Consider the following 22,890-nt stretch of genomic DNA (forward strand, 5'->3'; position numbering starts at 1 on the left):
TTTTATACTTAAAAGACAACGGAGAAGGAAATAATTAAAGCACAGTCTCTTGTTTCAACTAAATTTCCTAAATAAGCATCCAGAGTGTTCGAGAAGGTAACTGGAAGTGGAGGAGCTAGGGGGTGGATGTATTTCAGAGGTGAGCCCCCGGGGTCCAGCATGGGTCAGTCCTGGGTTTCATTCCCAACACAAAAGAGGAGACAGGAAAGAGCCAAGGAGAAGACAGAGACAGAAGAAAGAAGGGAGGGAAGAAAAGGCATGTGCAGGGGCAGGGCTAGCTAACTACTGGCAAGATACGTGCTGTACTGACTGAGATAAAAATGAAATGTTTCCATGAGCTTATCTTCCTCTATATTTAGTCTGAGTACACTAACGTAATTAAGCAGGGTTACATAATTTTGCTAACTTCAGATTTCCAATTAGAAAGCTTCACATAACAATTATGTGAAATAAAATTGATTTGATTTTTATTTCTTTGGAAAAATAAAGACAACTAATTTTTAATAACCCCGTCTTCTAAGGAGAAGTAAGTGCCCTCCTGGTGGTAAATTACGAAAACAGGACTTCAACACTGTTACACACCCGTATGTTTCTAATTCTCTCTTTAAGGTTATTGTTTCCGGAGTTCGCATCCCAGTCACTTTTCCCACCTGGCCTTGCACTTCCCTTCTATTCTTGCTTCATACAAATGAAAGGGCTCTGTCTCGAATGCCCAGAAACAACACAGTTTGAACCTGAGACCTGTGCACTTAAGAAATTAAACCGACTCCTGCGGCAGGCTTCTGAAGAGGGCCCTTTCTGAGAGCTACACGTGACACATTGTAGCCCGTCTTCTGGCCAGCCATCAAATGTATAATTATTAGTGCTGTCCCTCAAGCACAAAGCCAACAGAGGCCCAGAGTCGAGAGCCCTTGGGTGCTATCCTGTTGACCTGCTTCCAATATAAATCAAGATCTACCTGGGGCTCCAGGTGAAACATATTGCATAGGATTTGTCTTTCCTCTTCCAGGGGGCTGGGCAGACAAGATGCATCACCAAATATTCTTGATTCAACCCCTTTACACTTCATTACAGCTGAATGTTATAGCAGTTTAAAAGTGTTGACCTCTGGCCAGCTGAGACAGGCGCAAATCCAGGTAGTAAAAAAAACCCACTTCCTGTTTCCTCTCTCTCTTTGCCCAGATGCCCTCTGAATAGTAACAGAGGGGGAGAAGCAATGTTTGAAAGCAAAGGTAAATATCAGTTTACCAAAGGACACAGGAATGCCTGCAGTGATCCTGAAGGTGTTTAGAAAGCTGCAGGGATCACTTGGGCAGACTTTGCATGGCACAAATCTGAGCCTCATTTAGATAGAAAGTTAGGCTGCAAAGTCAATATTCACAGAGGGGAGAAAAGACACAAACAGCACACATGCGCGCGCACACACACACACACACACACAGAGCTAATATGCCAATCCTCTCATGTTAAGCAAATATACAAACTTGGGTTTGGAAAAATCCCAGAACGATTTGAGACTGACATTTACAGTCCTGTGAAAACCAAACCTTTGACCATTCTCAGCAAACGAGAGCTCCAGCAAGAATCCTGTAGCTGGGCAGCCCACAGGATAGCCTGCCTTGTGAGGATCAGGTTTCTGTTGATGGCCTCTGTAATACTAGTTAGGTAGCATACTACATAAAATGACACTTTTGTCATTTAAAAAAAGCTAATGTGAAATGCAAACAACAACAAAAAACCACTCCAATGATAACTATGATGGCTGAAATATGTCTCTGGGGGAAATCCACGAAACAATAACTAAACAGCCAGATTTAAGGCACCCATGGACTTTTATCACCACCCATTCTGACACTATCTCCTGTTGCTGCTGTCTTTTAAAGTTTGAACCACTTCCTCAACAAAATGCCTGAGTCTGCAGAACCCCAGGGGCATCCGTCAGTGGAAGCAAAGGATTTATAAACAGAATGAAGTGATTATGAAAACACTGCAGAGTCATGAAATGCTAAAAAAAAAAAAAAAACCTCGCTCCCTTGATTGTCCTCACACACAGGCAACCCACCTATTGCCATCCAGTTCTGGAGCAAATATTTTTTCAGCTTTAAAAACAAGATGCAAAATGCACAGGATTCATGCTGTTTTCTTCTCTAAGTAAAATCACTCATACCTGTTCCTTCAGAGTGGCCTAACCAGTTGTTAAACTGCTAGATCTCAAAGTCACTTGACTTTGCAAAACTCTCTCTCTCTCTCTCTCTCTCTCTCACTTTGGTAGCTAAAGCCAGGGGGAATTGCAAGTTGCAACTAAGTGTATCACACCTTTGTTCAGGAACTTTAATTATGGTCCTTTCCTCAACCTCTAGGACCCTCCCTAGCCCTCTCTAACGCTTTCTCACTGCACAATGCCACCAGAGAATGTGTGGGGTGCATGCTCCCCTCATTCATGTAACTTATTAACGCTATACAATACTCAGTTAACAAGATGTGCATTTTACACCGACTAAAAAAGTACACATTCTGTAGGTATTAAGTTTTTTAAGGACATTTTCATAGCTTCTCCCTGCAAATCAATAAATCTCACCAAGCACCTGTCTGAGGGCACAAACTCACTGGGGAGACCGGGCTGTGAATAAGGATGTGACACAAGTCATTTCCATGCCCTCTCATTCCCCCAAATCTGAAGAGCACAGGTACTACCAGCACCGTGCAACTTATCACTGGGCTCCATGAAATGTACCAGGCAATCCTGACTCCACAGACTTTTCCCCTTGTTCTCTCTCTGAGCTAGGCAATAATTATCATCCCCACTGGACATATGAGATTATTAACTTTATTTTCACCAACTGCGGAGTTCAAAGGTTGCTTCTCGTGGCGAGACGTTTTATTTTTTAAGTACTACGATACAGATCAGTGGAAATGGTAGAAATTGTCACAGGGTCAGCAGTGCAGCTTATAAAACACAACTCGTAAGGTCGTTTTCTCATAATCAAATTAGGAGCTAAACTAAACCAGTCTCCCAGGCGGTCAAAAACTAGCAGCTGCCATTTGCAAGTTTCTAACTTTGGATTTTTGAATTTTTAATCAACATGCAATTGGTATCAACATTGCTTGGCACAAAAATGGTCTAATAAGAAGCTTGGGGCCTGAGCTCAGTGGTACAGCGCTTGCTTGGTGTGCTCTGGGTCCCAAGTTCAAGCCTCATCCCCCCATCCCAATGCTGTCAAACAGCCTAAGATTGCTGGAAAAAGAATTCACAGCAATGCCTGCGGTTTAATCCACATCTACTCCCCAAATAAACCACATGATGGGGACACCAGTTCCCTCTTTTGCTGTTTTGCACATCTCTCTATGGTCTGTAACTACAAAGCCACTTGGATTTTTATGGCCCCTGGCAATCAGGGTTACCCAGTAGGGTACAGATTTTCACATCACATGACCTTGGAGGCAGACAGCCCCCTCACCTTGACTTCTTGTCTTCAAATGGATGTCCAAAGAACACAGTTGGCAGAAGGCACCTAGTGGACCAGCTACGACTTAGAATCACCCACACAGCACTGGAAATTGGTGGCCCAGGACAACTGGGTTCTGATCCAGTTCTTAAAGTGATCTGCAATGGTTTCACCGCTTTGGAAGTATCTGCTATTACTGATTTAGGAGGATGAAGGATGCCACATACAGGCAGCTGGCTTTTGCACAGATTTCCACCTGTCTGGGAATTCAAACAAGCACAGACACTTGCAGAACCGAACGGTGATACTGCACAAAGTCCCTAGATCCTGCAAAAACAAGAAAGTGGGCTATAGTAATGAACCTGCCGATCTGAAAGGGGCCGAGTCCACTTCCAGTCTCGCTCCAACACAGGTAGTGTCAGGGATCTGATTCTCCGACCTGGAGAAGTCTCCAACCTCCTTCTGAAGGGCTGCAGGTCCCCTCTTCCCTTCCAGATGGGGGTTGGTGGCGAACTGGAGTCATATTGTAGGCTCTAGGCTCAAGGGGAGCAGGCAGACTTGTGTGTTTTCTTTGAAGCATTCCAACTACCTCTACCAAGCTTGGAAAAAATGACAAGAATCCTAGGCAGACACCCTGATCAAGAATAAACACTGTGAATTTTGCCGTAAGCACTGTTTGTGCTGATTTTCCAGGCTCCTGAACCTAGTAACGCTACACTCGCAAGAAATATTCTGAGGCACTCAACAGCCTGACATGCCTTAATCTATTTTTACTGTAAACTACAGTACAGGAGTTATCAATGTTTACCAAAATATTGCTTTGAATCATGAGGAAAGCAACAGTCCAAGCATGTGCAAGTACAGTTGACATCAACCCCCACATCCAAATTAAAGTCTTCTCACTGAAGACAGCTCGAGAATGCAAACAGCTCCACGGGCTGCTCAGCACAGGTTACAGGACTTTGCCAGACATAAAGTCACTGCCATGCCAGGACCAGGATGCATCTATCGAACAGGCCATCTCAGGAGAGTAGCCAAGGGTAACGTGTATGCTGGCACTGCAGGCATAGGAGTTCATTTTCTTTCCCCCACACACTAACACACACACACAAAAACGACTCCATGTCGCTGCAAGCCTGTTCTGAGTCATATGATTTACCTACAGGAAAATTTAAGGGCTCCTCTCGTCCTTTCTCCTGCTTTCATCTTTCCCTACACCATATCTGCCGCCTTTTTTCCTTGTAGTTTTTACGTTTGATCAGTAGATGTTGGCAGCACATCATGTTCACTGGAGAGACTGGAACCTGTGCATCACACGTCTTAATTTTTTCTTTTACACCCACTTCCCCTTGTTTTCACTCCTCATCCATCTTTTGATGCCCTTCCCATCTGCACAAGCTCCTTACCTCCGATTCCCTTTTACTTTGCTCTCCATTTGTATTTTGGGTTTTTCATGGAAGAGAAACCACGCAGTATTGTAAGCTCGTGCATCTGATTGGTGTCACTTAACATCACAGACTGGGGGCCCACGCATTGTCCAGCCAGTGTGGGTCATCTTGAGGTGGTGCTGCCCGGGGCACGGAAGGGGGGACAGGGCAGCATTCTTTGGAAGTGCACACAACAATGTCCCATCTCAACTAACTCTGCAGGAGAAGTGAGCATGGAAGCAAGCAAGGGGCAAGGAAGTAAGAGGCAAGGGAGGCAGTGGAGTTGTGGGGAACCCCGCCTCTGGGCAGTGCACCAGGGTCAACATGAATGCAATGTGTCACCTAAGCCTGCAAGGGGCGCAGTGCATGCATAGCCCGCAAAAGCAGGAGCACAGTGCAGGACATCGTGCAGGATGCTTCACAGTGAGGGAATTATTCTCTAGCCTGACAACAAGGTGGGCCCAAACACCTAGGCAGGCTTAGCACTCAGAAAACTATGCTGGAAGGGAAAAACTGCCAATTTTAACATATAATACTTTTTTAAAAATTAAAGCAAATACTGTAATTATATAAAAACAAACACACATGCATTAATCTGTGATGTCTATGTAATGGTTTATTTGCAGTGTTGGGGACAGAACACAGGGCCTCATGCATGCTAAGCACGTGTTCTACCATGGAGCTACACCTCCAACCCAATTAAATATATTCTTAAACATATAGAACTGGCCCTGAAATTTAAAAGGAGAAAATTTTTAAAAATGGCCAGAGACCGCCATAATGAACAAACACAATTTCCAACTTCAGAATAGAGGAAAACATAAAAATGTTGGACTCTGAAGACTGCAGTAATTCTATCTCCTAGCATGACAGGAATTGAGATGGGTGTGGTGGTGCACACCGGCAATCCTAGGAGTAAGATGGGAGGCAGGAGAATCACAAGTTGAAGCCCAGCCAAGGCAAATTAATGACTGAGCAAAACCCTGTCTCAAAATTAAAGATAAATAAATAAAATAATAATTAAATGTAAATGGGGGGAACTGAGGATGTAATTCAATGTGAAGGTTTAAGATTCAATCTGAAGTACCCTCAAAAATAAAAAAGAGAGAAGGAAAAGAAAAAGGATCTTGAGAAGTGTTATTTTTCATTCTTTATGGTTCTCTCAGGAGCTGCATATAGAGGATGGCCCAATCCCAAAGCAGGCTGAAGAGGCCACAGCAGGACCACACTCAGGGCCTCCTTTTCTGCTCTTACTCACAAGGTGGCTGTCCATCAGCCTCCGCAACTTTTGCTCACTCAGCAACCCACCAGTTGTGGGAAGGGCCACAGCACCCACTTCCTACTGGCAAGGGCCTACTGGCAGCAAAAGCTTCAGACAATCGCTGGCCTTGTCTTATGGGCCCTAGGAGGACCACACTGATAAGTCCAAGTCAGGCTCATCTATCTGTTGTGACATCAATAAAACCTTGTTGGAACCACTCCATTGCAGGAGACCTGCCCCCGCCCCTTCTGAGGTCACAGGGCACTAACTACCCAGTTCTGGGCCCCACCCCCACCACCTTCACATTGGGGATCACGCTTCAGGTACAGGACACTGAGGGACACACTGAACCCTGTCCCCAGATGCCAGGAATATTCTTCTGCCCTCCCTGGCAATGACGAGCTGTAAGGGCTCCAGACATGGGCAAGCAGCCCCTGAATGTTCAGGGGTGAAGCTGCCCCAGCTATGGCACTCTGGGCTCCATGGTGACCTGTCTATTCTCTTAACTTTTAAAGATATCCCTTTCTCTTGGAGTTGTGAATTTCGACAGATACAAGCTAACCTTGAATTATGAATCGTTACAGGTGCAAGCAAATCACAGAAGCAGCTCACACGTCTGCCAGACACTGTCACAGCTGTGCTGCTGTTGGGCTTACTGTGTGCGTTACACTGTGTATGTGTGTCAAAAGTATTGAAGACTCAGGGCTGGGGATTTAGCTCAGTGGCATAAGCGCCTGCCTTGCAAGCAGGCAGTCCTGAGTTCGATCCCTGGTACCGATAAAAAAGAAAAAGACCAAAAAAAAAAAAAAAAAAAAAAAAAAAAGCTTCTAAAAGTATTGAAGACTCACTTTGTCAAGTTACAAGCAAATCTGATTTATGAACATTCTCCCAGAACAGAACTCGTTAGTAAGTCAGAGACATACTGTACTTTATTTTGAGATAGGTTCTCACTAAGTCACTAAATTGTCCTGGTTGGACTCAAACTTGCGATCCTCCTGCCTCAGCCTCCTAGAGTGCCGGCATTATAGGAAGAAGCCACTCCATTCAATGACATCAATTCTGTTTCTTAATGACTTCCAGTTTACTTCTCTAATCTTCAAGCTGGCAGGAAATGCTTCCTAAATACCTGACATCACAACAATGTATAGAAAGCCAGGCCTTCTTGTTTTCAACTTGTTTTCACAGGAGGCTCTCTGGGACATTTTTGAAACTTTTTATTCCTTTCCCACCTCCAGTTTCATTTTGGTTTCTGTGAGTTTCATTTTCCCCAATCCTATGGGTGGGAGCAGAGTGGGGGGGATCCCAAAGGATCTAGGGCAGGAGGCCGAGTACTTCCTTCATACCAAAAATAGTTATGGAAAAAGAAAATTTATCTTTCCAATGTAACAAAAAGAAAGGAAGAGTTTGTAGAATGACTCGGGTCTTGCTTCATGATTGGAACACTTTTCAAATATAATCAGCGGTGAAAGATTAACAACTTACTATGCGCAACGCACTACTTTTTATTTAAGGTGTGAAACCAGAGTGAGAAGGGCTTGCTCGCTGATGGAGCGTGGGCCTGGAGGTCAGGGGCTGTAAATTCCACACACAGGAACCACTCGCTGTGGACAGCTTTTCCCAGCCTAGAGGATCCTTTTCCACACCTCCTGATGCAGCCTTGGGCATCCAGGTTTGTAAGTGTTTACCCCAGAGTCCCAGCCAGACAAACCAGGAGTGGGCTGGGACATCGCCACTGACAGACATCAGGTGGGGTTTGTCCCCATCCTCCTTCACAAAGAAAGTTTCATTTAATCCATGGCTAGAAAAAATATATATACAGAGCTATGCAAAAGCCACAAGGCGTAAGTAATCAAAACAACCCCCTGTCTGGCTCAGGGACCAAGTGTGGAGGAAACAGCTAAGAGCTCTGTTTGTAGTTTCCAAATTTATTTTGACTACTTCCTTGGAAGGGTTCCTTTAGTGTTCTTTTAATATGGGAGATTCTGACCTCCAGCACAGCACCTGCAGCTTGACAGAGCCTGCCACCTGTGCCACGCTGAGACACAGACCCCAAGACCACATAGCAGGCAGCCTGGGCACTGGCAAGGCCAGTCAGATGGGGAAACTGAGGCACAGACAGCAACATGTCTCTCCCAAAATTAAACCCTCAGAGGGGGCCACAGGCTTGGGGTTCTGTTGTGTTCTTTTGTTTGTTTGTTTACCGAAGTGGAAAGTGATCCAGACTACCTTAACCTAAAATCATAGCTGTTAGTTTCAGATTAAGAAATGGGTCTTTAAAAAAAAAAAAAAAAAAAAAAAAAGGAACTGTACCTTTATCACGAACTCCAACAGCCTGTCTTCCCCTTCCACAAAAAAATACACTCACAAGCCAGGTGGTGACACACACTGAGAATCAAAGCACTCTGGGAGGCCGAGGCAGAAGGATCACAAACTGAAGCGCTGCCATGCAACTTAGCGACTGAGCTAGACACTCTTCAAAAGAAGCTCGGTGTACCCAAGCTGGGTTCAGTTCTCAACAGCACAAAAAAGTAAAACGCTCAAGAGAAAGAAAAAAACCAAACACCTATGTATCCGTTTTCTTTTCTAAGGTTTCCTGGCAGGAATTACAGGGTTATGGTCAGCAAACAGAACTACCGCCACACTCTGCACTGTCAGGTAGGGCGTCCGCTAGCCCCATGCTATGGAGAACACAAATACACTTCCTGCAGCTGATACAACAGAACCCTGACTTTTCAGCTCATTCAACTAAATACACAGGGCCGGGGATATAGCCCAGCAGCACAGTGTACACCTGGCAAGTATGAGGTCATGAGCTGCAATTCCCAATACCAAAAAATAAACTTTTAAAAAGCCTAAATATATATGGGTGGCTTAGTGTCCACCACATCCAAAAGGCAAAGCTATAAAAGCACTTTGCTACCTAGTGTGGGCGACAGGCTGTGATAGCACCGAGACGCACCTTTATCATGCACAGATGTCTATCAACAAGCTTGACAGAAGTCCCGTGTGTGTGTGTGTGTGTGTGTGTGTGTGTGTGTGTGTGCGCGTGTGTGTGTGAAATTCACCGATCTTTCTCCTCTAACTGGGAAAGCCCATGTGAGACAGATGGGAAGGCCAAGTAACACCTAGGTTAAGAGCTGCGCTTTGGGACTATGGCAGTCTTCCATCCACTACCCACTGGCACTTGGCATGACTTAACATCATCACCTTGGGCACCAGAAACCTTAGGGTGCTGGCTGCAGGATGCAAGGAGTCCCAGGCCCCAGCCCAGGGCACTAACTAAGCCTCTCTAACTGCTGGAAGCACAGCATTCAGAGACAATTACTCTGTTGGCTGCACAAGAACAACTATGACAATCTGCTGGAGGAACAAGCTTTACCTCCTCAAACACTTCTGATGCTTTCTTCTCGGTTCTTGCACAACCTAATAAGCACCATTAGACAAGTTCTCTTTTTTATTTTTACACCAGATGAGGTTCAGAAAAAACTCATAAGTTCAAGGTCAAACAGCTGGAGGTTGTCAGGGTGGGTCACGTCTGATTCACCAAGCATCAACATTTACCAGTCACTTCGAAGACAACCTCTGGTCATGCCTATGGGGGCCACAGCTCCAGGAGAAACCCTCCTCACCATTCACAAGGCCACCATCCATGTGCAACTACGGAGACTCCGAAAGCCACAAGCGGGATTCGGAATGTTCCATGACTCCAGGCCCTCGCAGCACACAGAACAGTGTCTGGATACAGGGGTCAAAGTAAACTCTCGGGGGTAGTGCCAAGCCAAAGGCTTGGAGCACACACCGCCCAGTGCGTGAAATCTGGAGGAGGAACCATCACAATTCCTGGACCAACCCCAGCCCAACACAACCGCAGGAAGACCCAGCACCTAAGATTTGGGGGCACACCCTCATGTTGGTGAGCCAGCCATCTGTGGTCTACAGCCATGTATGGCCCCGAGTCCCCTCTTTCAAGGCAGCTCACTTTGCCTTGGGAACCCCACTCCCCTGGCACCTCCCCCAGGACTTGGTGCCCAGCACTGTCCAGTGAATATGTGCCAACCCGCTATAAAGAGGGAAAGTACCTTCTTACTGAGACGCTGTAGTGTAGAATGAGTGACACTGGTTGTCACCAATGGGAAATCTCCAGATTTGGAAAGATTCACTTCTGAGCAGGTCCACAGTAGAGGGATCCCTCCACCAAACCCTCCACTGTTTGATGGTACAGGCAAAACAAACTTCTCTGCCCAGTAAGGCAGCCACACGCCCGGCGTGGGGGATGGGCCAGCGGGCAGTAGGACATCCCAACTTTCCCTTCAGGGTCCCACAGGTGTGCACCTCTGATTAAAGCCTAGAGTCGCCTTAGGATGACATTTTAACAAGTGGCCCAAGTGACTCACTTACACTTGGATGCTCTCCTTAATTACCATGCTGGGTGGCTTCCCACCAAACCTTGCAGCACATCCGAGCCACAAAACCCCTTTAAAATAAAAGCCTTCGTCTTAGCCGCTTAACTGTACCATATTCAACTTCTCTTTAACTTTTTTCCTAATAGTGCCTCTTCCAGCAATGCCTCCTAAACTTTCCTAAAATCATCAAGGACTCTTTGAGACTCTAGACCCCACGCCTGAGCCTTAGCAGAGCGGGGCCTCCGCCTCCCCCGGCCTCCAGGTTAAGCGAAAGTTTCATTCCGGTAGTCCCGGGACCGCGCATCGCCAAGAAACCCGCGCAAGTCAGGTCCCAGCCCAAGTGGGGGTGGGGCGAGGTGGGTTTTCTTAGGATTTGCCCGGCAGCACTTGCAACTCTAGGAGCCACGCGGGCGACCGTAACTTCGCGGAATTTTCACCGCAGTTGGCTCCAGGCCGCTGCAGGAGCCAGCGTGGGCCCCAGGCCTGACCACACACCCGCGACGCACGTGAATCCGGGCCCAAGCCGGGCGCTGGAGAGCCTGCGGCGACCCAAAGTTGTCAGTCCCCCCCATCCCGCCCCAGGACCCCCAATTTCCTTCCAAGGCGCACGCACTCAACGTATCCAGGGTCAGGGAACCCCACCAGCACCACGCGAAACAGGGAGGGGACCGGGGGTCTGGGGGTGCCCCACCCCCAGCCCAGAGCAACAGGTCAGCGCCCTAACTCCCCAGGCCGCAACCCCACCCCACCAGACCAGGGGCGCCTCCCCCTCCCGGGCGTCCTCTGCTGAGTGAGATCCCGAGCCCCGGCAGGGGTGGGGGCAGGGAAGGGGTCCCGACTTGCTTGACAGTTTCGGCGCTTGCCTGAACCTGGGAAACCCGGCAGACGCGGGTCCTGCACCCTACGGGGATGAATGGGCTCCCCTCCCCCATGGGGATCCCGCCACCTTCTGCTCGGGCTCCGGTCCGCACAGGCTGCCCAGACGGCCTCAGGAACAGCAGACAAAGGGGCTCCTAGGAAGGAACCCAGCGCCTCCTCAAACTTGCCGGGCGCCCCCCGGCCGGTCCCCAAACAAAGGCGCTTCCTCCGGCCTCCTCGCACCCCGACGCGGCGACACTTTGGGGAGCGGCCGCCCGGGGTGCTGTTGGGCTCGGGGGAGCGCGCTCACCCCCGCCCCGGCGCCCGGGGGATCCTCGGGGAGCAGCCAGGAGTGCTGGCCGCTGTCGACCCTCTGAGCGCGCGAGAAGTTTGCGTCCCGCCACCCGCCGCGCCCGCACTCACCCCGCCGCCGCCGCCGCCGGCCGCGCAACTTGGGGCCGCGCTCGCTCCGCGCTGCCACCGCCACCGCCGCCGCCGCCACCGAGACCGGGCCGAGCACGGCCGCCGAAGGCTCGGCGCCCCGGAGCCGCCGCCGCCGAGTCCCGAGAGGGCGCGGGCGATGCAAAGTTTCCTAGCCGAATGGCGGCCGGGGCGCGCGGCGGCGGCGGCGGCGGCAGCGGCGGTGGCGGCGAGGCGGGGTGGGGGCGCTGGCGGGGCCGAGCTCCGGAGCGCGGGGGGGGGGGGTGCGGGGGGCGGGGCGGCCGTGCGGGCAGTGGTGACCTCCGGGAAGCGGCAGCCGACGCGCAGACCCCGACCCGGGGACTCCCCTCCCAGCACCCGAGTCCCGGTTCCCTGCGCCCTGGTGGGGGGCCGCGTCCCTGCCCAGCAGCCCCTCCCCGATGCAGTCCAGGACCTTCTGGACACGACCCGTGTGCAGACCCGGTCGGGGCGGGAGGGCTCTGTGTGTGTGTGTGTGTGTGTGTGTGTGTGTGTAGAATTCTCCACCCCAAGCTTAGGCTGGGCCTCCCTCCCCCTCAGCGCTCGGATCCCTGGCCCGCACTGGGGTGGGGAACCCGGGCCTGCCCCCTACATACACACACACCCAGCGCCAAACTCCGCCGGTGCACTCTTTTCTGGAGGGGAAGGGGACCTAGGCCACCTCGACGGTTTCCAAAGTAAAGTGGGGGGAAGGGTAAAGCGCTTCCAAAGTATTACCCTCCTCCACTTTAAATAGGCAGCCGCCCAAGGCACTGAGCGTGCATCTTCCACAAAAGTGGCGGTTTAGAGACGCCCCAAGGGTCCTTAACCCATCCCCCAAAGTGGGGGCTCACCCTGAGCCTTGACAGTTGCGACAGGCAGAAACACAGGGGGCGGGGCGGCTAAGAAACACACGGGTGGACCCCAAGCTCGGAGGTAAGAGCTCAGGACGAGCAAGTTGGGGGTCCCAGGCTGGGGGACCTCCACACCCTCAGCCCCTCTCTCAGGCCTCCGACCGCGGAGCTTGGCAAAGTGTTTCAACGCTGCACAGGCTTGCAGGGCCCAGCCCTGGGGCTCCGGAGTCCCAGCGCTCCGGCCTTCCCTCCCGTGGGGGACGGCTGCCCCCCTCCCCGCCTTCATTCAGCTCAACACACACCCTCTTCCCCTCCCCAGCACCTTTGGTGTCTACCTCGTTGGGTATTTTTTCCATGAGTTTACCCTTTGGTATCTAACGAGCGCTATGCTAGGAGCCCGGTACACTCGGCAATTTAAACTCTAACCTCACTTGCTCTTGCCTCGCACACTAGACCGTTTGTTGTTCTGCTGGTTGGCGGGAGGAGGGGAGAGAACCGTGGTTAGTTTTTAAGGGGCCCGATCCTCCCCATCAAAAAGGCGGACAAAAAAAAAATTACCCTGCAAAATATTGCTGTAAAACGTCATTGATGTCAAACGACTGTTGCTACACCATTATTAGAGCACATCAAGAAAAAATACACACTTACACAGTCTCCATAATTGTGAATCAGCAGAACACATTGTGTCTTATTAAGTATCAGTTGCCATTCGAGACCCCCCAGAAGGACTTGGTGGGGCCGTCCCTTGAGCCTGCCCTCTGGTGCTCCCGGGCTCCCTGGGCTTGTGCAGGCTGAAGCTGAGGTATTACATGCAACAAACGAAGAGTGCAATAGAAAACCCGAACAGGCTCATGATGCAACCTGGCCCTGATTACACGTGCTTCCCCTCCCCCAGCGCCTGCTGGTGGGAGCGCGGCGTTTTTTCCGCCTGTAGGGTCACATTGTGGTTGATTGATTCTCATTTCGCCTTGCTCAGTCATTCAGATTTGGAAAGTAAATAACAAGTTGACATCATTATGGCTCTCGCTTTACCGGGACTTGGCCCTCGGCTACCGCACACTCCCGAGTAGTCGCGCACCACAAAACCAGCCGCCCTGCTATCATCAGCCACTTGGAAATTCCAACCTGAACTTCGTTCGGAAGCTTGTCTGTGCTTCTTGGTGATTTAGCAGACGTCAGATACCAAAGGCTAGCTGGGGAGAGCGATGGAAGGGCTCGCTCTGGAAGCAGGGCGAGAGTGACCCCGTTTCCAAGCACTGCCTGCAAGGAAAGCTTGGAATCCATCTTGCCTCTTTGGTGCTGGTCCCCAAATCCCAAAGGTGGTCTGGTCTATTGAAAGTTAAGACTTTTATCAAAAACCAGAGGACACCCCCAAGGGGAGGAACCCTCCCCCCTCCCCCCGTGTATCATAAAATCACCAAAAATCCTGTTCTTGAAATGTTGGCTGAGTTACCGGTATGTGGATGGTAAATTACACTATTGTATTTCATGTGTTTTAGCAGTTTCTCAGAGGTGCAGTCCTGTAGAAGGGAGAAAGCCAGGATATTAGAGGAGGAAGGAGCAGCGTGTTCTGCCTGGTGGAGGACAGATAGAGAAAAAGAGAGCAACGGTTTTCACAATACTCACTGCACCAGGTGTGCCTGCTTGTGTTCCTGTGTGTGTGTGGGGGGGGGTGGCTTGTTCATGCATGTGCGTGTGCAAGTGTGTAGGTAATGTTCCAAGCTGGAGGAAGGAAGGATCTGCTTGTGACAAGCACCCTTAGCAGTCCCCAAAACAGTGCTCAAAATCGAATTCAAAGGCAGTAGGAAAAAGACAAAAAAAAAAAAAAAAAAAAGGCAGTAGGACCCTTGCATAGTGATGCATTTGGGAAAAACAAAATTGTAGCAACAATGAAAAAAATCAGTGAAGAGAGAGAAATGAACTGCTTGAGCACAGGAGAGTGTTAGGGTGATGAAATTCCTCTGTATGTGTACTGTAGTGGTGGGTTTTACAGAATGGTTGGGTGTGGTGCCACACACCTATAACTCCAGCCCTATGGAGGCTGAGGCAGGAGGGTTACCTAAACTCACCAGTTCAATACTAGCCTGGGCAACATAGCAAGATCCTTCTCAAAAACACAAAAGAAGCCCAGCATGATGCCACAGACTTGCATGATGCCACAGACTTGCAATCCAAGCTCTCTGAGAGGCTAAGGCAGGAGGGTCACAAGTTCAAAGCCAGCATGTCTCAGAAAAAAGAAAAAAAAAAAAAAGATACCAAACCAACACAAAAAAACAGGCTGGAGATATCACTTACTAGGAAAGCCCTGACTTCAATCCTAAATACTGCAAAATAATAATAATAATATATACAACACAAAGATTGAGTCCTAATGTAAGCAATTGACCTTAGTTACTAATACCTAGTTGTAATGCTGTACCATACTAACTTAATATGTTAATAATACCAGAAGCTGGGGGTGGGGGAAGTCTGTAAGATACACTCAGTTGCTGTGTAAATCTAAAACTGTTTTTTAAAGTAGCCATGTTTTGTGTTGCACACCTGTAGTTTGAACTACTATTCAGAGAAAACCTAAAGCAAGCTCTCACTTGAGCCTGGGAATGCAAAGCCAGGCCAGACAACATAGTGAGATCCTGTCAAAAAGATTTTTAAAATTCTTCAAATACAGCATATCAATTTTAAAAAAAAAGGATAGTGGAAATAGAGGTTAAACTTCTCATGCAATTTAATGCCCTATTTTTGTTGGACTTAATATTTAATTTCCTGCAGGTCCATCTGATTTTCAAATATTTCTAGACATGGGGACCATTTACTTCTGACTGGTTAAGAAAGCCCTGGTCCTCCAAGAAGGGGCCCAAACTTCCAGGATCCATTTGTTAAATTAACATCTTAATGCTTACCACCTGACTGCTCAGTTTTACCAACTGACAGAGTTTACATGGGTGCCACCCTCTTTAGAGAGAAGCATGGGCTTTCTCTAGGTATTATGTGATATAACTATTATATCAACCAAAAGAAAGATAAGATAATACAAAGAGAGCTATAGGTGCAAGCAGAAAAGTCAAAGCAAAGTCTGAAATTATTCTAAAAGGCAGTGGTAACCACTACCTACAAGTTTAGGGGATACCAATAACGCAGTCATCAAGATAAATAATACAATGCCCTCTGTGTATGCATGTATAGTGCTGGGGATAAAACCCATGGCCTTGTGCAAGCCAGGCAAGCACAAATCCACATAATGCCACATTCTAAAATGCAAAATGAATGCCAAAACTTTACGGTGCATGAAAGATCATAATGTTAGGTAAAAACAGGACCTGGCCCTGCCTCTGTGACCTGGCCTTGCCCTACCGCATACAGCCTGTGATCTAGGATATGGGGGAGGGTTAGCTCACAGAGAAGCACCCTTCTCTGCCCTAGGGAGCTTTCTTTCTAGGACGGAGATCAGAAAACAGTGGTCCAGGGCCAAAGGCAGTCCAGGTCTCCCAGAGCCGATGTCTGGGGACACCAAGAAGCAACTGTATTTCCTCTCTGTACTGATCCAAGAGTTTGCTGACCTTGTTCTAGAAGATGAAATGACTTGTTAACTTCTTCCTTGGAAAGTTTGTGTGCATGTGTTTTGATTTCAGAATGAATTAAATGAAGGACTACTTTAAAATATGTTTAACAGAAAGGAGAGAAACGATAGTTAGAAAGAGACACCAAGTATTGGGAAGACCCTAGCTGGTAATGCTGCAGGGCTCTGGAAAGTTTTGTGGACATGCTCAGTGCTTGGGGCAGAGAGGGTTGGGGTCCCTGAAAACATGGGGCCAAATGAAATGGGCTTGAGAGGAACTGATGCTGCCAGCAAAGGAGTAACTAAATCACTAGGGAAAATACTAGATCAAAAGAACTTTATATATGTATATCTTTAATCTAGTACAGTTTTACAGTTCCCTAATCATCAGCCAACACTGTGTCACTGACAGCCATAGTAACATATGCAGGGATTGGGGAGAAATGATCCTTTTCCTACTCGCCTTGCAAAGAAGCAAGGTGGCCATATGGCTATCACAGTGGCACAGTCCCCCTGCAAGCGACTGGCGAACTCAGAGACTTCAGGGTGGGATTCCTTCCCTACCGCTGCCACAACATACTCAGTGGCTTGAAATAACATTTATTATCTGACAGTTCTGTGGGCAAAAGGTCCAAAGAGGTCTTTCGGGGTTTGATGGTTTTTTTTTTTTTTTTCAATATTAACAATTGAACCTAGGGCTTTCACACTGAGCTACTTTGACAGCTCATTTTACATTTTTAAAATTTTGAGACAGGATCTAAGTGGCTAAATTGCCCAGGCTGAGCTGAAAGTTGTGATTCTCCTGCCTCAGCCTCCCAGAGTGCTAGTATTACATGCCTGCACCACCTGACCTGGCTATTTTCATGTTTTAATGGACAGGGCCACAGGGTGCCTAGTCATCTGGGTAATCACTGCCTTCCCCAGTGCGGGCAGGTATCCCTCCCTCCATCTACCGCACAAGACAAAGAAGTGGGGGGAGCCTGATCTCGCCTTCCCGGTGCCTGACTCCTGGGGCTGGAACAGCACCCCCCCCCTGCCCTCAGCATTCCTGCTCTGAGTACTGCATACCTGGGCTGGAATCTTGCTATCAGCTCTTTCAACCGCCCCACCATGAATGACTCACCATCTGTGTCTATTTCTCTCTCTCTCCCTAGATCTCTCCCTAGATCTCCTGTTGTTTCTATTTCTCCAGAGAACTCTGGCAGGTCCCTTAGGCTAATATACAGGTTTTGCAGGACTATATTCCTTCCAGAGGTTCTGGGGGATGACTGGCCTTTCCCAAAGTCCCAGGCTGCCTCCTTCCTGCATCTTCAGCGGTGGCCACAGAAGGCCAAGTCTTCCTCAAGCATGTATTGTTCCTCTGCTGTTTCTCTTCTAATTTGAAAGTCTCATGTAACTAAGGTTATGAGCTATGTGCTTGGGTTTGAATGTAGCTTGCCCCCCTCTTCCCAAGAGTTAGCCCCCCCCCAGTTATATATTAATTGTAATTAAGAGGATGGAACCTTATTCTGCTATGGTGTTTAGAGGTGCAACCTTTGGAGAGTGATTAGGTTTAGGTAAATCTCATGGTACAGCCCCATCATTGAACCTGGCGTTTTTATAAGAAGTGACCAGAGGAACACACACACACACACACACACATACACACACACACACTCATATTCACACACTCCCACCATGACACAATGCAACCAGAGGGGCCCCTCAAAGCCTGTGCCATGCTTCTTGGACTTTCAGTCTCTAGAAACAAGTGCTATGTGAATCTCTTCTCTGTAAAGTAGCCCGCCTCAGGGAATTCATACTAGAACCAGAAGCTACCAGATACACTGTATCATCCAGTATAATCTCTCCAGGGAAAGCCTCTTCTCTTAAATCACATCTCTCAAGTTCCATTTGCCATAGTGACACCTTCACAGTTCCAAGGGATGAAGGTGGGACCTCCATAGAGGAACATTCAGCCTTGTACTGTAGCCGTAGAGAATGACTCTGTCTGAACATAGGGAAAGCAGACTCTAATGCGGCTCCTGAGATTCCAAACAACCATTCCCTTTCCATTACCTATCATGCTGCTTCTGAAGAGGTGCCTAATTTCAAGACCTCCTCTCACCAGCATCAGAAACAAACACACAGTAAACAGCTAGCCTTACTCAGACTGCACAGGGCAGGTAAGAGTTCCTCTGGTTTTTCTATAACACACGTGCTTCTGGTACGAAATAGCACGAAAGGATAATTTTCCAAGGCCACCCCCTGCCTGCTTCCCCAAGTTGCCTTGGGAGAAGTTCCATAGTTTCCCCCTCTGTTTCTCTCTGCAGTGCGCATTTACCACTCTCTGTGGAATCCAATCCTGTGAGAGAGGCCAGTTTTATAAATAGGCCCTGTACCAAAATAAAATTGTCTCCCACACTGTCAAGCCCAGCACCACACTGACAAAATCCTTCCAGGGAGTACAGCTAGAATACTGCGTTTTTTTCTCCAGTGCTTTTGTTAGAGGATTTCTTTTATGCTGTTGCTCTTAAGATACCCACAAGCCACCTGATAGGATCAGATGCATGCACCACTGGTATATCCACAGAGTGGCATCCCTACACAGAGCATTCTGCTCAGAGCTGCCAAACCTGCAGTCAAGCCCAGGAGGCCTTGCACGAGTGAAGAAGTAAACATACGAGGTCCATTCATAAAGGCGGTGGGAGGTGCTGCTCCAATGAAAACTGAAAAGGGTGCAAACTGCTGATCTGTGCAGCCACTTGGGTGGGTCTTGATCGCCACATGAAGGAGGGGTGGCATCACATCCTATTTCTGTGTTCTGGTGGTGGTGATGGTGGTTAAGCTGGACCTCACACATGTGCAGCACCTGCTCTACCGCTGAGCTACGCCCCCAGGATGCACTGTACCCTCCAACCCACATATGGATCGGGAAAGCACAGGTCACTGGTCCCAGGTGCGGGCAGGCGGGGAAACAGGTAAGGGGAAATGAGGGGACCTGCGGGGTGGGGGGATGACCCATCTATCGTTTCCTTCCTTCTTTTCCTCCTTCCTTCCTTTCTGCCCCTTTTCCTTCCTTCTTTACTTTCTTCCTTCTCTCTCTTCCTCTCTCCCTCCTTCTCTTTCTACTCTCTCCTTCCTGTGGCAACTGGAACCCAGCCAGGAGGTTGCACAGATCAATAGTTAGCTTCTTCGTTTTCTGTGCTGGGGCAAAACCCGGGGCCTTGTGCGTGCTAGGCAAGCATCGCATCCCTAAAGTAACACTACCTACCCTGTTGCATGCATTAATGATGGTACTGATAATCGGGGCTGCAAACATTGCTCAAAACTTGTAGAACTGTACTCTAAGAGGTGATTTTGTGTGTGAATTGTATCTACAGGAACTTGGCTTTGATAAAGGGGGGAAGAAAGGAAGGAGAAAAGAAAGGAAGAAAGAAAATAAAGAAGAAAGGAAGGAGCAGTCAATGACCTGTTTTTTGTTCCACTAATTGTGCCTATTCTAGAACATTTTATTGGCTGAGAGTACAGCTAAAGGGTACAAACTGCATGAGGCCCATGGAAGAAAGGAAAGAAAGAAAGAAAGAAAGAAAAGAGGGCAAAATCCAAGAGGTGTGAGAACTGCACAGAAAAACTAAGTGCACTTTAGAATGTAGGGTTTCCCCCAGTACTTGTGTAAGGAAGTCTTTATGGTTTGGTATTATTTTCTCTAGATTACAGCCATTTGATACAGTCAGGCACACATCCTTTATAGATAGGTAGATAGATAGATATGAAAACAGGTGGGAAAGAACATTTAGTATACCTTCAAAATCATAATGAGACTGGGTCACATTTGTAGAACTATCTACTTCAAATTAAACCCACACCCACAAAATGCCATAGAAGCACACAGCTCTTCCATTGCCTCAGTGGTTACCTCATGATTTCTGCCTCCAGTGACTTTGCAGGGAGCCCTCTGGGCAGTGGCCAGGTAGGAATGCTTCCTGAAATGAAGGAGAAAAATGCACTGCAAAAGAAAAGTGTCTTCCTTTGCCCAGATCCCCTTGAGAGACCAAGATGTCTTTTTTAGAGGATTAGATCGTTCTAAAGGGGCTTGAATTTTTAATGTTAAAATCCCCCCCCCCCAGAATGGTGGACATTTGAAATGGACAGTTTGTGTGCAAGCTAAGAATACAAAACAATGGTTGTATCTTCCTCAGCTTTCTGTTTATATATAAAGGGTGCAAGGAAGGTGTTATGACTTGTATCTAAATATCTGCTCAAAGCCTTATGCACTTATAGGTGCTTTGGAGAGGTGACAGGGTTGTCGTATATCTATTGGATTGGTCCACTGGTGGGTTTATAGTTGGTATGATGTTAGGAGGTGAAATTTGATGAAAGAGGTAGGTCATTATGGGTATGGCCTGCAAGAGTACATAGCCCTCCCCATCCCTTGATCCCTGTCTGCTTCCTGTCTGACATGGCATGAGCTCTTTCTGCCTGGCCCCTCTGCCATGTTACCCTGCCTTGAAGCCAGTCGACTATGGACTAAAACCTCTATAAACTGTGAGCCAAAATAAACGTTTGCTCCTTTAAGGTGTGGGTGTTTGGTATTGTGTCCCTGTAGCAAGAAAAGTCATTAAGACAGAAGGGGAAGGGGCTGGGGGTTTAGCTCAGCAGCATAAGTGCCTGCCTTGAAAGCAGGCAGTTGTGAGTTCGATCCCCGGTACCAATAAAAAGGAAAAAAGACAAAAAAAAAAAAAAAAAAAAAAAAAAGACAGAAGGGGAGTTGGGGAAATAAAAATAGGAGAGTGAAAGTGACTAAGATGTGATATGTATACGAACCAGTTCCTCATGATGAATGTAATTATTATGCATCACAATATACACTAATAAAAAAAAGAGACCAGATTAAACATATGATTCTAGCTGGGCCTGGTGGCACAAACGTTTACCCCAGCTGGCCATGCTGAAAGTCACTTTCAGAGTCCTATGGAGCTGTGGCACCCCCCACCATGTCAGAAGAAAGCATGCCCTGAGCTTTTCTCTATTATGTGAGTGTTCATCTTCTTGCCTTCCTTCCTCTCTTCCTTCGGCCCTCCCTTTCCTGTTTTTTTGGGGGGGAGAGGGGTGCTAAGGATTGAACCCTCGACCTTTTCACCAAACTGTGTCCCCAGTTGTCATGGTTTATGTCAGTGGCCCCCAAGCCTCATGAATTATAGACTCAACCAAATCTACTGTTTGTGATTGGTTCATTGTCTAGCACTCAGATTGGTGGTGTGAGTGCTAACACCTGCTTAAGGGTGGAGCCAGGATACAATGTAACAGCACAAAGAAGGTGTGTCTTTCTCTCTCTTGCTGGTGCTTTGCGGTTTGCAGCAGTCATTGAGAACTGCCCTGCCATGCCACGCTGCCTTGGAGCCAACTGAGTATGTACTGAAACCTCCTAGAACTGTAAGAAATAAACCTTTCCTCCCTTCGTTTTGGGTGTTGGGTATTTTGTCCCAGCAACCAGTAAAAAAGTAACTAAGACACCAGCTCCTTTTTATTTTGAGACAGAGTCTCATTAAATTGCTGCTAAACTGCCCAATTTGGGCTTGAACTTGCAATCTTTCAGCCTCAACCTTTCAGAGTACTGAAGTCAGAGGTAAGAGACAGGATGCTGGCATGAACATTCTAGCTCTGACTAACGAGTTGCCACAAACTTTGCAGCTTCAGACCGCTTCACTTGTTATCTCTTACTTTCTGGAGGGCAGCAGTCTGGGCAGCACATAGCCTGGTTTTCTGCACAGGGTCTCCTGGGCTGTGGTGAATAGACTGGCCAAGCTGTGTCTCTCATCTGTCGCGCTAATGGGGAAAAGGCTCATTCCAAGCTTGTGTAGGCTCTTGGCTGAATTTGTTTCTCTCTGATCATAGAACTCGCAGGGCCTGCTTCTTCCCAGTCATCAGTGGAAACAGAATGTCACTTCAGGAAGGACTCTGATCCTCTCTGAAGGTCTTCCACCACATTCTATGAGGCCTGCAGTGGAAAATCACCCTTTGATCAATTCAAAAGCAACTGGTTAGGGTTGATTATACATCTGCCAAATCCTGTCTCTGTTGTCCAGTATTACAGCTTAGTGAAGAAAGTGACATTCATTACCTTTGCCATAGTCTACAGGTTAGGAGCGAGTCACAGGGACTGTACAGAAGGACCCGGCTCTGATGCAGCAGCTGGCCATCTGGTCAGTGTCACTTCTGTTTATTGCTACTGAACCCCATCCAAATCTGATTCTGGTGCTGAGGCCCAGGAACTGGATGCAGGAATGGCTCAGGGCATCCCTGTAGGAAAATAATTCACTTCTGACAGGATGGAGCCTGATTATAGGGACAATGTCTTCTCCTGTGACTTGGAACAGAACCTGGGACAGGCATTCCAAAGCTGGCCAGACACTGGTTAAAGCATTAGCTGAATAATGCATTTGCAAAACTAACGCCACGCAGTTGGCTGACTTAGGCAGAACTATGCAAGAAACAAAGTGATGCTGGACTGGGCTCCCCAGAGATTCCAGAGCTTTTCTTTTCCTGACCCAGCCTGGCTTTGACTGTGCTGTGGATGGTTGAGGTTTAGAGACGGCTGGTACAGGTTTAAGTTGAAATCACTCTGCTGGTGCCCAGGAGCTGATTTAATTATTGGCACAGAGGGA

At 48.0% G+C, this 22,890-nt stretch overlaps 1 protein-coding gene across 10 annotated transcripts in view; it reads right to left on the bottom strand.

The window, feature by feature from the left end:
• Positions 1 to 13,520, bottom strand: part of LOC100734681 (transducin beta like 1 X-linked) — a 201,885-nt gene extending 188,365 nt beyond the window's left edge. For 5 of the 10 annotated variants that reach the window (XM_063243114.1, XM_063243112.1, XM_063243115.1 and 2 more), the window contains exon 1: positions 11,819 to 11,954. The gene's annotated coding sequence lies outside the window, so the exon portion shown is untranslated. Of the gene's footprint in view, positions 1 to 11,483; positions 11,630 to 11,818; positions 11,955 to 12,269; positions 12,289 to 13,022; positions 13,043 to 13,335 lie in introns of those variants that run through there. The other 5 variants (XM_005000289.4, XM_013144435.3, XM_023561903.2 and 2 more) reach the window with 4 other exon arrangements.
• Positions 13,521 to 22,890: the final 9,370 nt, after the last annotated feature.

This window comes from Cavia porcellus, unplaced genomic scaffold (genome assembly GCF_034190915.1).
Source record: "Cavia porcellus strain 051 isolate PalLab524CR breed Dunkin Hartley unplaced genomic scaffold, mCavPor4.1 scaffold_33, whole genome shotgun sequence".
NCBI lineage: Eukaryota > Metazoa > Chordata > Mammalia > Rodentia > Caviidae > Cavia > Cavia porcellus.